Consider the following 15,952-nt stretch of genomic DNA (forward strand, 5'->3'; position numbering starts at 1 on the left):
TGCACGATAAAAAACAGAAATTTACTGTTTTTGAACACACACAAAGGTTTTGAACAACTTTTAGCAGTGTCTATTTCTCAAACCCCTGAGGTAGCCGCAATTATATTTATACCAACGAATAGGAAATCAAATATTCTACATGTCTGTGCAATTTCATAGCCGTACGCAGAACCTGGGCCACGCGATCGCAAATCTCGCACAACGTTCACTTTTCAAACTTTATGAAAATGTGCGCCTGAAAAAAAACTCGGCATCCAGGGGGTTAAGGATTGCGACCTATGATATCTTTTGTCAAAATGCGTTATCACACTTGGATTGTTTTCGCAAAACTTGCTTTGATGTGTCTCTGTTATTTTCCTGTCTGAACAAAGTTTACAGTGTAGCAAGAAGCAGTCGGTGAACTTCCGAACGTAAAATATCATCTCGCTTCTTTGTTCATAGCGTATACACATGCCACGGTCAGGATCACTGTCGATATTTACTGGATCCAACCAGTCAATAACCACCGAATTGAGCAGTTTCAGGAAGTGTACAGGAGATGAAGGTCAAAGATACGAGCTGGTCCTGCTACAAAGGGGTGATGTTTTTTTTAAAAAATAAATCATAATGTGACGTGAGGGTGTACATGGAAATGAGTTAATGGGCGAGGAGCAATAGCCGTGTGTGTGTCCTTGCTGTTCTGACCTAGATCACGGGAGTACGGGGCATATGAGGTGCGAATATTTGGAGAACTAACCGTGAGAATTGACCACGGTGGACATGGCTGCACTGAGGCAGAAGAGTTATTCCGGAACTCCTGTGCATCAGAAGCAACGAGTTCTGATTGGAGATCAATCTACGCAAACGATTTCTGTAGAGGATAAATAATGTCAAAGGTTAAGTGCTGCAGTACCTCAATGGTAGTGATGGAAAGAGACATCTTGGTGAAAGATGAAGAGAAGAGGTTGTGGACGTCTGTATGTACTAGTGGAGGCTGTCTCGTGTTGAAAGATCCTGTGACGTCAATGTGTGTACGATTAAAAGTGACTGAAGCACTTTCAAAATGAAACATTACGTACAGGAAAGATGGCATGACGTCATAATGCCAACAATTATATTGTGACGTCATAATGTATACAAGTAGAAGTTGTGACGTTGTACAACCGACAATGTTTGCATTAGGACGTCATGAAGGACACAAACAGGTCAAGTGACATCGTACAGCACTTAGGTGAGCGCCGTGGACGTCAAGATGAAAACGTTTCCATACCACCATATGGGAACAGTTCATATATTTGTAGCCTTATATTTTCTCCATCGCGAGAACAGCCCATTTTTTAAATAGTATATACCGCGTCCAGTTAACTATATTTTCGTTTGTATGATCTCAGACCAAGCTAAAGTGCTTAACCCCCTGGATGCCACAGGGACATATATGTCCTTCCTCTACATACCTCACTTGGAAGTCCAATAAAATTCTAAATATACCACGCATATATAAATACTTCACAGTTTTGAATTCTGCGGAAAATTCCCAGTTTCTTGATACCATCCACTATTACCTCAGACCAAGCTAAAGTGCTTAAACTCGCCTTTCAAAATAGGCTTCATCGTAAATGTCGCCATTTTTCAAACTGTACAAAATCGAGATTCACAGCGTTATTTGCAGTGTTTTGAAATGTGAAAATCGGATAATTACTGGAAGTAATGAATTTCAAAAATAGCATATTAATGATCACTGATATCAAGTTTTCATGTAACCAGGAATGATAATTCTGAAACGTCACCGATGTACCCAGAATCGGTTGGGATGTTTTCGAAAATACACTTACACGAACGCCGAAGTGCGCTTTCCGCCATATTGGATAGTGTTTACAAAATCACGTTTCGAGAAGGCCGGTACTGAGAAGCCTATTACATCATGTATACTTCATAGTTAGCTACGACAAATGCATCATTGAACTCCCCATGCATCTTAGAATCAAATTACAAATGGTCTTTGTCACCAGTACCAACTATCTGGACAAAACGAAACGAAATATACTTTGTATGAAAACGAACGCTGTGCTCGAAAGACAGCGCTTGACTGAAATGTAAACAAAGAAAAAATCCAATTTTACACTGCGTAGCATTTTCGGAAATTTTCCAACATCCAGCTCTCTAATCATTGTTTACAATGGCTCAATACGCTTAGTATATTCAGGGGAAGAGTATCGTGGCAAAAAATAGCAAATTGAAAATAGATACAATGAAATAATTTGGTAATTCATAAGAAACTGTAAAACTTTTAGTGCAGCGTGACGCCATGACTGACGCAAAATCACGCAGAACGACAACGGTACTTATCGGCATTTCTGACTTCTTCCGTCATTTACAATGTAAACGATAAGAACATATAACAATACACAGATAGTCAGAATAATTCTGATTACTTACATCTCACATTTAGATACAAAAGATCCCTGAATCAAGCAAAAAGTCGTCGCAAAATCCTGTGTACCCTTCTCAGCGAAGCCGCCATTTTGAAAGAAATCGGTCATCGGTAGTGATGTCACACGTCAACATTGTTGCACATATTAGGCAATTTCTTTGAGGTGAAGGTCGGTTGAACAAGAGTAAACACAATGCCCATACCATTCTGATTGCACTTTTAGTATTGTGATGTATATTTTGCGCATCGTTCAGATATTTTTTCATGAAATTGATTTCAGTATCTACATATATCCATGTTCAACACCATATCATGTGTGGATATAAGGTATCCGTTTTTATTCTTTGAAAGCTTTTGATTGTTTGAATAATATTTACATGGGAAATTGACTCAGTAAGTGTATTACACCACATTTTAAGCCTCTACACAAGTGTTGGAAGACCACACGTAGCCATTACTGCAACATATGCTTTAGTTCCCGTCATGTGCAATATTCAATACGTTGGGACAAATATTGCAGTTTCATATGAACAGGTCAATAAACAGCGATTTACTTCCAACTTATAAGTAAAACGGATAATATTAATGAAAATGATTTGTACATTTTTAATCAAATGTAGGGGCACACATACTACTATTTAAAGGAATTGTCTTGTTCATTGTATTGGTTTGTGTCGTTTTTATAGACAAAACTATTATGAATATTAATTGACCAGGTGCGAGTTTGTCAAAACGTTTCATGATTCATTATCATTGTTTTTCGATAATAAAGTCAATTCAAATGCGATTAAAATATATCGGATGGCAGAATGTCTAACTCAAACAATATTTATACGGAAATTGTTAAAAATATATAAATCAGGTCAAGTCTTAATTTGGACAAGCCTTACGTCCATTTTCTAATACTTCTTTACTGAAAAGGCGATCTCTTTGTACTTTTCATTGCATACTTATGAAGGGAATTGATTTCATAATCATGAGAAGAAAAGTCTTTTTCCTAAATGAATACTCAATGAATATTCAGGTGTTGTGAAATTTTCATTTACGCTAAATTGATGCTAGACAGGTGCGCGTGTTGCTCACAATAAGATATGTAGTAAAACCGTGTAATTGTTGATATAATCAGGACACTATTTCAGTGATAAAACCATTCATTTCATATTTTGGCTAAAAAGTGTTGAATTCTGACACAGAGGCCGAGATCTTTTACACATTGAGTAGAAATTAGGTTAGATATATACTAATCAGCAACCAGAGTAGTCTTTTTCTGACGTCACAAAATGCACAAAACATGCCGTGACGTCAACTAAAATGTCGCATTATCTTCAGTTATTTCATTACGTTTGAATATGTGGCTGTTACTCCGTTAATAATGATGGAAAATTAATAAAAATACATCTACACAAACAGGAGAATATGGGAATCTAAGAACTAAAATATGTATCGGATAGGGACATCCAAATCGCTATTGCCTGCCTTTTGATGTAGTACACTGGCATCTTTTCTTACAAATTGTGAAACTACCAGAAGGTATCCTCTCACATTGGGGAAATTTGTATTGGAATAGTTTGGTTCACTGTGAACAAAACATCACGAAAATATACTGTCCATATCCACAGCAAATTCTCTCCATGTGATCGGAGTTACATTGACCTAATGTAAACCATAGCGGAGTTATGCCCCCTTACCTTTATACGTGCATGACCTCTCTGTCGACGTTTGACGTCATAGTAGAAAATCGATTTTTGACATTTATTGCGGGTCATTTTTGATTTTGTGAGTAGGACGTTATGCATTAGCACATACATCCATTTCATATACACTTATGGCGTTCAGATATCAAGCTGTATTTTCTTCGCTCACACTTTCCGTAAAGATGCCAAATTAAAAAAATCGTAGCAGAGTGCTTTTATTGGTGCACGATAAAAAACTGAGAAATTTACTGTTTTTCAACACACACAAAAGTTTTGAACAGCTTTTAGCAGTGTCTATTTCTCAAACCCCTGAGGTAGTCGCAATTATATTTATACCAACGGATAGGAAATTAAATATTCTACATGTCTGTGCAATTTCATAGCCGTACGCAGATCCAGGACCACGCGAGCGCAAATCTCGCACAACGTTCACTTTTCAAACCTTATGAAAATGTGCGCCTGAAAAAAAACTCGGCATCCAGGGGGTTAAAATTGCCTTTCAAAATATGCTTCATCGTAAATGTCGTAAATGGATAATTACTGGGAGTACTGAATTTCAAAAATAGTATAGTAATGATCACTGATATCAAGATTTCATGTAACCAGTAATGATAATTCTGAAACGTCGCCGATGAACCCAGAATCGGTTGGGATGTTTACGAAAATACACTTACACGACGCCGAAGTGCACTTTCCGCCATATTGAATAGTGTTTACAAAATCACGTTTCGAGAAGGTCGGTATTGAAACGCCAATTACATCACGTATATTTAATCATATTCAGCTGCGACAAATGCATCATTGAATTCCCTAAACATCTTAGAATATCAAATTACAAATGGTCTTTGTCACCAATACCAACTGTCTAGATAAAACGAATCGAAAGATACATGGTATGAAAACGAACGCTGTGCTCGAAAGGCAGCGCTTGTTTGAAAATGTAAACAAAGAAAAATTCCGATTTTACACTGCGTAGCATTTTCGGAAAATTTCCAGCATCCATCCGTGTAATGATTGCTTACAATGGCTCAATACGCTTAGAATATTCAGAGGAAGAGCATCGTAGCAAGAAATAGCAAATTAAAAATAGATACAGGGCAATCATTTGATAATTCATAAGAAACTGGCAAACTATTAGTGCAGCGTGACGCCATGACTGACGCGAAATCACGCAGAACGACAACCGTACTTGTCGGCATTTCTTGCCTCTTCAGTCATTTACAATGTAAACGATAAAAACATATACACAGATAGTCAGAATAATTCTGATTACTTACATCTCACATTTATGCACAAAAGATCCCTAATCAAGGAAAGAGTCCTCATAAAATCCTGTGTACCCGTGTCAGCGAAGCCGCCATTTTGAAAGAAATCGGTCAACGGTAGTGATGTCACACGTCAACATTGTTGCACATATTAGGCAATTTCTTGAGGTGAAGGTCGGTTGAACAAGAGTGTACACAATGCCCATACCATTCCGATTGCACTTTTAGTATTGTGATGTATATTTTACATATCGTTCAGATATTTTTTCATGAAATTGATTTCAGTATCTACATATATCCATGTTAAACACCATATTATGTGTGGATATAAGGTATCCGTTTTTATTCTTTGAAAGCTTTTGATTGTTTGAATAATATTTACATGGGAAATTGACTCAGTCAGTGTATTATACCACATTTTAAGCCTTTACACAAGTATTGGATGATCACACGTAGCCATTACGGCAACATGTGCTTTAGTTAACTTTACAATATTCAATACGTTGGGTTAAATATTGAATTTTCATATGAACAGGTTAATAAACAGTGATTTGATTCAACCTTGCAGGTAAAACTGATAATATTAATAATGAAAATGATTTGTACATTTTATAAAATGTAGAGGCACACATATTTGAAGGAATTGTCGAGTTCATTGCATTGGTCTGTGTCGTTTTCATAGACAAAACGGTTATGAATATTGATTGACCAGGTGCGAGTATGTCAAAAACGTTTTATAATTCATAATCACTTTTTAGATAATAAAGTCAATTCAAATTTGATTAAAACATATCTGATGGCAGAATATCTAACTCAAACAATACTTATACGAAAAGTGTTAAAAATATATCAACCAGGTCATGTCTTAATTTGGACAAGCCTTACATCCATATTCTGATAGTTCTGTACTGAAAATGCGATCTCTTTGTACCTTTCATTGCATACTTATGAAGTGAAATAATTACATAGTCATAAGAAGAAAAGTCTATTTCCTAAATGAATATTCAATGAATATTCAGGTGTTGTGAAATTTTCATTTACGTTAAATTGATGCTAGACAGGTGCTCGTGTTGCTCGCAATAGGATATGTGGTAAAACTGTGTAATTGTTGATATATTCAGGACACTATTTTAGCAGTAAACCATTCATTTTGTATTTTGGCTAAAAGTGTTGCATTCTGACACAGAAGTCGAGATCTTTTACACATTGAGTAGAAATTAGGTTAGATATATACTAATCAGCAACCAGAGTCGTCTTTTTCCCGACGTCACAAATTGCACAAAACATGACGTGACGTCAACTAAAATGTCGCATTATTTTCAGTTATTTCATTACATTTGAAAATGTGGCTGTTACTCCGTTAATAATGATGCAAAATTAATCAAAATATATCTACTCAAACAGGAGTAAATAGGAATCTTAGCACTAAATTATGTATCGGATAGGGACATCCAAATCGCTATTACCTGCTTTTTTATGCAGTGCATTGGCATCTTTTCTGACAAATTGTGAAACTGCCTAAAGGTATCCTTCCACATCGTGGAACTTTGTATTGGAATAGTTTGGTTCAATGTGAACAAAACATAACGCAAATATACTGTCCGTATCAACAGCAAATTTTCTCCATGTGGTCTGAGTTACACTGACCTAATGTAAACAATAGCGGAGTTATGCCCCCTTATCTTTATACGTGCATGACCTCTCTGTCGACGTTTGACGTCATAGAAGAAAATCGATTTTTGACATTTATTGCAGGTCATTTTTGATTTTGTGAGTATGACGTTATGCAATACCACATACATCAATTTCATATACACTTATGTCGTTCAGATATCAAGCTGTATTTTCTTCGCTCACACTTTCCGTAAAGATGCCAAATGAAAACAAATCGTAGCAGAGTGCTTTTATTGGTGCACGATAAAAAACGGAGAAATTTACTTTTTTTCAACACATACAGAAGTTTTGGACAACTTTAAGCAGTGTCTATTTCTCAAATCCCTGAGCTAGCCACAGGTATGTTTATACCAACGGATAGGAAATTAAATATTTTACATTTCTGTGCAATTTTATAGCCGTACGCTCCAGGACCAGGCGAGCGCAAATCTCGCACAACGTTCACTTTTCAAACCTTACAAAATGTGCGCCTGAAAAAAAACCCTCGGCATCCAGGAGGTTAATCATGAAGATAACGTCATAATTATATACGGACGTCATAACATATCATATGAACACGACTGCCACGTCAGTCTTTTCCCCACTCCCTTACTAACACATAAATACAGACAGACATAAACGCGCACTCACACTCACACAAACGTGCGCCCTCCCAACAAACACACACATATCATGGTACAATACGTATACCTATACGCCATCGACATGGTCACCTGGGCCAAGATGTCCGAAGCTCTCATAGCGCTAAGAGAGTCATAAGTTAATGTTAATGTATGGCACTTTCTTAGCGCTAAGAGAGCTTAGAAAATATAGGCCCAGGAACTGTATTGCTGCCACTAAGATGGACGTCATAAGATATTATCAACGTAAGCGTTATTCATCAGTTTAAATGTCAAAGATTCAGAAGCTACTATGAAGTGTACAGACAGGCGACACCATAAAACATATATAGGTTTTTTGCATGGTGGCGGTAGGAAGCAGTACTGTTTTGTTTGATAATCTTACAAGAATTAAGAGCAAGGTTGAAGCAATCATTAGTTGTAGAGAAAACCAATGAATATTTTTTCTGACCTTTAAAATGTTTGAATATGGCTGGAAACACAGGAAAGAATCCGAGATCTGGTAAACCTTCACATTTCCTTTGTCGAAGCAGCATTCGATTAATATCTCGAATGTAAACTCGTAAAGACGAAAATGGTTTGAAATGTGAATCCATTCTTGAAAAACAACTGCCCATAAACAAAGGGTTTCCCAAGCATAAATGTCAAAACAAAGTAAACATAGATGTGCCCCAAGTACATTTCGAATTTTATTCGTTCAGAGCGTAACGGCCATCTATTTTAGCTTATGGATGACTGTTCTATCATTGACTTTACTTCTGTAGGACTGTTGAATCAATAACCAGATATTTGTCCGCATCACACAAACACTGAATGTATTTAATTATTTTCCGTTTAATGGTTTAAGTTTATCATAGCTTTTCTGTCGCTGCATTACATGATTTGAATTATGCATTGATCAATGACATTAAGACAATGGATGAAAAAATTGATACTGGACCAGATTCACATAAGTACACACATTTTCAACATTACCTTTAGCGTGATTTCATCACTGCCCCAATGATGTATGTTTTCGCCATCCTTCCGAATTATTCTTATCTCTAACCGAACAGGATTTGATTTTGTCCAGCATTTGCGGAGAAAACATACTTCTTAATGTCACAGTATTTTGCTCCATGGATTGCACGACGATTCATTTATGTTTAAACTCTTTCCATGTTCTTGACAGGAAATGAGGCAAAACACTTTGAGTTTCGTTCGTTTGCAAAAAAAAACAACACAGGATCTTAAACTGGAGATAAAACTGCTACGATATCAATAAACATGTGTTTTCACATTTGCGGATGAACTAATGATCGATTACATGTGACTTGCCTAAAGACCGAATATCCAATAACAGTGGCGAGGGAAAAGGGAAATAGTGACATTTATCTGCCTCGACTAAATTAGTGATTTACAGGCAACCTTTCAAGCAGTCTTGTATGAACGAACATCTGCGTATCGGAACTTGACCAAATGTGAGTGACCCTCAGAGTATCTTTGATGCATGTTGTCTGGTCAGCAATACATGTTTGTGTAACAACCAGAGGAAAACAGCAGCAAATCAGCAAATTAAAACATATGCCCCCCACGTCTTTGCGGTAGCATCAACGGCCAAAACACTGCTGCAAGTATCGTCAAGAAATTGTTTTGAAGTCAGACAAATATACTTCGATTTGTATACATTTTCGGAATGGCGGCGATTGGCAGAACATGGCAATCCTTTTCGCGAACACCTGGTGTCTTTGCTGGATTGTGAAACCTTCATATATTGTTCCACCTTGGAATTGGCTTCTTAGGATTTTCAGGACTGGGATACTTTTTCATTGGCGTTCTATTTTTGGACCACACCGACAGTTAGTTGACTGATTTAGATATGAAAAGACAAAGTAGATTAATAGATGAGGACAAGACACGCTACCAAAATCAAACACACTAGACATAATATTAGTACACGAAAGACGTTTCCACAAAAATGTCTGAGACATGCCAAAGACACGGGAGCAACTGAAACGAAAGTATTTTCTAAAATTTGCAACACGGTCGCAGCGAGCAGTGGGTAACATACTTCTTCAATGCATACAGAGTCCTTAAAACAAAAGTAACATGTCACTTTTATCGCCCGAACATGTACAAGTGCCACAGCTGGGAACCAGTCATGACATCGTCAACGCTTTGGTTGCCCTAATGCAGCAGCAACCCCGCTGCTATGTCGATACACATGACTGACTGCGAACATATCCAGGACAGACGGGCTAAACATTGTTAAATAATAACAATTTAACGTTATTTGTGTATTCCTGATTTCAGAAACTCTTGTAATGGCCTTCAAGATGACGTTATCAACATCATCTGCTCCAGGACGTTGTCAGCAGTGTCGCTGTATCCAAGCAACTACTTCACCTTGGTATCCTGTAGACCTTTTGGGGGGATCGCCTTCTAGCGTCCATTGTCGTACATTGGACAACCATATAAAAGGAAAGACAGATGTTAAGATGTTAAGGTGGTAGAGTAACGCTGTATCACGGCACGGAAGAACTCACTGTTCTGACATGTTTTGCGTAGATTCTACCATTTGTAGGTGGTGTGACTTGGTCGTGACATGAAGTCAGGACAAGACGCGATGTACTGGACTCACAGACATTCCACCGACTGAAATATTCGCTAAGGACACTTTGATTATTAAAATAGGAGATTAAAACATGTGTTCTTATGAGTTAGAAGAGATACAAACAAAGGGGGTGGGGTTGGAGTTTGGGGTTTGGGAATTGGGGGTTGAGTTGGTGTGAGTGGGAGAGAGAAAAACACAATTTATGCATGACCTCTTCATATTTTGTAGAACACGCTGTATGGGAGAGTTACATTATACTCTCAGTCCGCCATCACCCACATAAAGTACATGCAATGTTTATTATACGATGAACAAGTAAGAATATGCTCCAAAACGTTTCCCCCAAGTTACAGAGGTTGACATGCATAAATTCGCCTCATTTAGATTAGAATACGACTAACCAGCAAAAGGAGAGTACAGAGAAAAGACATTTGATGAAGACTGGTGCCAAATACAGAATTATGTGATGCAAACAGAATTCTATTACATATCGTGTGCAGCTGGGTCTTGAGACCAACGGTGGATACACGATATATTGACTGTGGTGATGTTACAGAACATCCCACCACCTATATCGATATTCTACCGTACAATGACACCGTATTGATCGATGTGTTTGTAAAACCAGATCTGTCAGGGGCTGCCAGAACATCCATTCGTAACTATTCCGATTAAATAGATAATATTCTTCACGCAATCATTTAAATGGGGCTACAAAGCTAATATTTCAAAGCGAAATCCTATCTAGTACACTGTCCCAGTGGCACCTGAGTCCAATAGATATAATGTGATTATTATTTGCAATTCTAACAGCTTTCGTCGGTAGGTAATCGCAACATGATCCAATAATGTCGAAAAGTTTCAAGCACAAATTCTTTTGAAAATTGTTAGACATCGTGTCACCAGAATCGCGCTTTTGATTAATCTTCTTCTAAGTCTTCATGTACAGCGTATCCTATTATGAGGAATAACAGACTTAAAGGACGTCACACATCATAGGGACACGACTCATCTGAACCTGTTCTACCAGTATTAATTTCAGATACTGATGGTTGAAATTAGGCTGGTGGATGAAGATGAAGGTGGTGATGGGGATGGTGGTGTTGCTGCGGACTGTATGTTTATTGTGATGGCAGTAGTAATGAAGATGATATCAATTATTGTGATGGCTGTGGCGGCGGTGACAGTAGTGATGTCGTTGTTGTTATTGTTGTTGATGATGACGGTGATGATGGTGATGATGAGGAGGAGGAGGGCGACGCAGACGAAAAAAAATGATGATGATCATGATGATCATGATGATGATCATGATGACGATCATGATGATGACGAAACAGACGAAGAAAAAGGATGATGATGATGATGATGATGATGATGACGACGACGACAATGACGATGATCAAGAGAGTTTCCCCACTTACAGAATTAAAGTGAATGGCGGCTTTAATCGCTTCGCTGCCAGAACACTAATTATTTGAAATGTGGACTTCCACTTTACTAAATTCTATTTGAAATTCTTGTGAGACATATATGGAAGACGTAGGCATTCTCGTGCGCACCAATCTTGGTCCTTTTCAAAGTTCATCACTGACATGCCTTTTTAAGGTGAACAGCTGAGTTACCTTTGCATGTATCTGTGACGTTCGGGGGCAGCAGAATACTATCACCGGTTCATGAACACCTCGTATGAACACTACGAGTATAAACGGACAAGTACTAAGAATGCATTTGCAGTGATGCTTTCAGGAAAGATTTCTTAAGATTATGTAAAAGATTTAGTTGTGATTTACTAATACGAACCTTTACAAAAACACAACGTGAGTTAATTACATGAAATGATGAAAAACATCAAAACCTTTTCTGGTTTCATTTAGTTCCGTCTGTTTTGTAGATTTTCATCCACCTAATTATTTACATGTCACTTATAGTATATACCAATGAGCGAGTGATTGATTGATTGAGTGAGTGAGTATGGTCTTACCCCGCTTTTAGCAATATTTCAGTAACATCGCTACGGGGAACACCAGGAATGACCTTCACACATTTTACCCATGTGGGGAATCGAACCCGGATGTTCGTCTTGGCAATCGAACGCTTTAACCTCTTGTCCACCCACCACCTCTTAAAGTATACACTAGCTGGCATATATATCTTCCTGCGTATCACCGCGTATCACAGAGAGTAATAACATACTCAAACAAACAACAAGTTTGTAATAAAACCACATGTTAATTGCTATGAAACATGCATTCGCCATGGCAGTTTCAACACATGTTCTCTATAAAAGACATGTCAGGTTTTGTCAGCGCTCAAGTCTTTATGAATCGCGGATGACTACCATAGCTTTACGCCAAACCTGACAGCGACCTTGTGACTACAGTGTTGTGACGGACGCGTTAACACTCAGCATCAAGGTTTTATACACTTCCGGGATGTAGCATTCCATTCTCACACCACAACTCATTTTCAGACTGGCCTGGCTTAACTTTTACAGGATTTGGCCATCAACAAAGTTGCTTTTCACAGTTACACACCTCAGTAATTTACAGATTTGCTGCAAGGTAAATTATGTACAAATCTCTCAAACATCTGAGGTCTGAATAAGTGACGACATGAGGTAGTAGTTACAGTATAAAGTGGTTCTTCACACAGCACAGTTTAATTTCTGATCACTGGTGTCATCAGGGTCAGTCGGAATGTCAAGAAACGAAATAACTGGTTTTAGAAACATGGATATTTCTCTTCCCGTCGGTGAGACGTCTGATACGCAATTACTCACGAAAGACGTCAACGTGAAAGATGTGACCTTTATACTCTAAAATCGCATAATGACATTATCAACATTGATTGTGGTTACAATACACACCAAATGCCTCGAAAACGTGTCACCTTATCCCATGACATGCGTGTTTTGGTGCGACGCCTCTCGGTTGACTCGGTAACCTTTCCGATGAGCATGTACCGTTATATATAGTTAATAGCAGGTCTAAAAATACCTGAACGAGATCGATACCATGCACAGGCACGTTTCATCATGTTTGATATTCAAGGATGGACATAAATAACTCATTGTTATCCTCACCCACGTGGCTGGATGTAAGGGGGTGGGAGGTCTCCAATTGATGCTGCAATTTGCAACTAACTAATCAAGACACACGGATATGTTTACGTTAAAACCATGTCTGAAATTATTCAAATGTTTTGATTTTTTGTAAACCATGTTATCCTGCTTTAAAGCATATTTTGATTACCATCGCATGGCAGGAGTCTCCTGTAATTTGTCAGTCGAAAAACAACATGTTTGTTGCGCAAAACGAACAACAGGAAACAATAGATGTCATCATCAGTTTTCAAGAAACCCATTTCTAGGGGTTTTACCGAGATGATAACCTGCTTCATTAGTCGGGCTTCTTGTGTGTTTATATAACAGGCGCACAACATTTGATGCCCCTAAACACAGCAAGTGTTGGATTTCGGGATGCGTGGACACGTGGTTGGGAAACGTGTCTGAGACATCGACAGAGAGGGACTGGATATTTGTCTGGCTTCTAACAGCTCTTTTTGGTGCCTTTTTCTGAATGAAGGTAACGCGTAGTATTTTGCTAAATCTTACACCAATATGTAGATGCACGTATACATGTACATATTTATGAAGTGGGGTGAGATTTGCGCACTACCTCGTGAGAACTCCTCAATTCCCCAGTCTGAGAGAGAAAAGAACACTTTTGTCAAACCATGACACACACTCTATCATTCACTTTCTCTATTCCAGCGACAGCTTTTTAAGCTACACTTATATACACTTTTTGCCTACCGACGAGATTAAAAAAGAAGTACTTTCTGCCAGTTATAATCCAGCGGTGATGTCTCATCTAATGTTTCAGTCAGAGGTTTTTGTGATTTAAAACATCTGAAACAGTGGAAGAGGAAGGTATTTACATCCATTTGCAATATTCCGACAATAATTGCTAAACAAAGGCAATTTTACTTTTGCTAGAAGTCAGGTCAACACTTTAACACTAAGGCCACCCACTGCTAAGATAAGCGTCAGAGTTTACAAATATATCAAATAATCTTTAAAAGCGATGAAGTAATATGTCAAGTGTCATTACCACAGTATGAAAAGGAAAATAATCACATACAGTTTGTCTTGCTGTTCACATACATGCAATTTTGAAAATATGAGTCTGTGTACCGTGACTTTTGCATCATTGTAAGTAGTATCATATTCATGCACATGGACACAGACACGAATACACTGGAGCATACACACATGAACACATTTACAGATGCATGAAGAAATATGCACAGATATTAACACATATACACAGACACACACACACACGCAAACATGACACACATACATATGTACAGGCACAGATACCCATTAGCACATATACACACAGTACCACACATCACACACATTGACACATGCACACATACACTGACACGTATACACAGTGACGCACACATTAACACATATACACATACGTTATCACATATACACAGATATCAACACATATGCACATGCATTGACACATATATAGAAAGACACACATTAACACACATATACATATATTAATACATATACACATACACACTGCCACATATGGACATACCTTAACACATATACATAAAATTGAAACACATGCATATGTTGACACATATATACCGACACACAATCATTTACGCATATACACATGCATTACCACAAAGATACATACATTAACACGTATACACAGACGTACACACATAAGCACATGCATATATAAACACATGCACACATTAACACATATATTAACACATGCACACATACTTTGACACATACACACAGACACACACACTTCAACACATATGCACATGCCTCAACAAATATACACAGATACACACATTAGCAAATATGCACATATATTGACATATATGCACAAATTCACACATATAAACACACATTACAGATATACACATACCTTGACACATGTACACACACTAACATAGACGTACATGCGTTACACATGCATACACACTAAAATACACATACACACGTTGACACATGTACACTCACTATCAGAGGCATACACACGTTGACACATGTACACACAATAACATAGGCATAGACAAGTTGACATATGTATACAGGGACATCAAAGACATCTACCATACACACATATTTCAATCTGTAAACCTCATACATAAATCGATAAGCGCTTTTTTAAAATCTAGTTCTATATGCTTCAGCAGACACCTGCATTTTACAATTTCATAATACATCTTTTAATATTGATATGCTGGTTCGATGTATCACACTGAAGTTCAAGATAGCATGACAAATAGTCCAGATGAATATGTTACGACAATTTCGATATTTGAATTACTGCCGTGGGAATAACATGATAAATGAACGGAGTTGGTATTTTATTGATGCGTTGTAACAAGTTAATGTCATTTGTGTCATAGTGTATAGCACAACGGGCGATGACATCCACGTCATGACATTTCTCCCCATCACCTTCTGATATTGGGCGTACATGCGTCATAGTGTTAAACTGAAGTACCACAGCCTTGCCATCCTTTTTACACCGAATGTGCAGGTATCAGATATATAATACATACCCTTGCTTGGATGAAACCACCATAGGGATCTAATATTCATTGGGTGCAATCTCCGTAGCTGCCACAACGGACGCACTGGCGTTGGA

The sequence above is a fragment of the Haliotis asinina genome, chromosome 5, assembly GCF_037392515.1.
Source record: "Haliotis asinina isolate JCU_RB_2024 chromosome 5, JCU_Hal_asi_v2, whole genome shotgun sequence".
Lineage (NCBI taxonomy): Eukaryota > Metazoa > Mollusca > Gastropoda > Lepetellida > Haliotidae > Haliotis > Haliotis asinina.